Source organism: Lagenorhynchus albirostris, chromosome 18 (assembly GCF_949774975.1).
Source record: "Lagenorhynchus albirostris chromosome 18, mLagAlb1.1, whole genome shotgun sequence".
NCBI lineage: Eukaryota > Metazoa > Chordata > Mammalia > Artiodactyla > Delphinidae > Lagenorhynchus > Lagenorhynchus albirostris.
In genome coordinates this window covers 9,296,245-9,297,791 of record NC_083112.1, presented here as the reverse complement: position 1 = coordinate 9,297,791, position 1,547 = coordinate 9,296,245, and the positions used below count along the sequence as shown (strand labels likewise).

At 41.8% G+C, this 1,547-nt stretch overlaps 1 non-coding gene across 1 annotated transcript; it reads left to right on the top strand.

Annotated features, from left to right (window-relative positions):
* The first annotated feature begins 872 nt into the window (after window positions 1-872).
* LOC132509071 (small nucleolar RNA SNORA27) lies at window positions 873-1,000 on the top strand. Its single transcript, XR_009536891.1, has one exon. It is a non-coding gene; the product is annotated as a small nucleolar RNA SNORA27 (small nucleolar RNA).
* The last annotated feature ends 547 nt before the right edge of the window (window positions 1,001-1,547 follow it).

The window sequence follows — 1,547 nt, the reverse complement described above, 5'->3', positions numbered from 1 at the left end:
GTACAGACATACAATGGAATATTATTCAGCCTTGAAAATGAAGGAAATTCTGGCATACATTACAGCATGGATGAATCTTGAGGATGTTATGCTAAGGGAAATAAGCCAGACACAGAAGGACAAATACTGTGATTCTGCTCACAAGAGATACTTAGAGTTGTCAAAATCATAGGCACAGAAAGTATAGAGTGCTGGTTGTCAGGGGCCGGAGGAAGGGGAATGGGAATTTACTCTTTAATGGGTATGGAGTTTCAGTTTTACAAGATGAGAAGGGATTTGAAAACGAGTGGTGGTGGTGTTTGCACCACAATATGAATGTCCTCAATACCACTAAACTGTACATTTTTAAATGGTTAAGATGGTACATTTTCTGTCATGTGTATTCTGTCACAGTAAAAATAAATAAATAAAACCTGTACATGTACATTTACAGTACCTTTATCCATAATTGTCAAAAATTGGAAGGAACTAAGATGTCCTTCAGTAGGTAAATGGATAAATAGTGGTGCAGCAAACAAGGAAATGTTTTTTAGTGCTAAAAAGAAATGAGGCATCAAGCCAAAAAAAGACCTGGAGGAACCTTAAATGCATATCACTAAGTGAAAAAGCCCAACCTGAAAAGGCTACATACTCTATGATTCCGACTATACGACATTCTGGAAAAGGCAAAATTCTGGAGTCAGTTGCTAACGGCAAGGGGAGAGGGAGGGATGAATAGGTGGAATGCAGAGGATTTTCAGGGCAATATAACTATTCTGTATGATACTACAACAACAGATGCATGTCATTTCATTATACATTTGTCAAAACCCATACAACATACAACACCAAGAGTGAGCCCTAATTAAACTATGGAGTTTGGGTGACACTGATGTGTCAGTGTAGGTTCATCAAATGTGACAAATACGTTTACTGGTCATTCAAGTGGGGCAAAGGAAATATCCTTTTAAAACTCAAGCAAACTGGGTGTTTGTCTTGTAAACTGTCGGAGGAAATAAGCTGTAATTCTTAAAAATGTGACCAATATGCCACTCTGGCGGGGATGCTGATAGTGGGGGGGCCGTGCACGTGTGGGGAGGAGGGTTATGGGAACTCTCTGTACTCTGTGCTCAGCTTTGCTTTGACCCCGAAACTGCTCTAAAAATAAGAGTCTATTTTTAAAAAACAGTAGTGAAGAACTATAGCAAAAACTCAGTTTGTAATCAGAATGTTATGAAATGTTTTGTCTAGATTCTCTCAGATCTCTTTGTAACAATTCACATCTCCCACCCATTCCTCCTTGAAACTCTTGGCTCTTTGTACCATGCCATCCTGGGTCTGCCTCACTCTGTTAGGGCACCTTCTCTGTCCTTATCCACCGAAGCTCCTGCTTTCTCTCCTAGACTTGCTGTAGGCACACCCCTCCGGGGTTCTCCTCAGGCATCCTTCTCTCCGAACCCACTCTCAGTTTTCAGTTACGAAGACCTATATGCACATGACCCCCGCATCACCAGGCAGCTCTGAACCGTCCACCACCAAACACCAGCCAGACCTCACCCTGCCCCGGG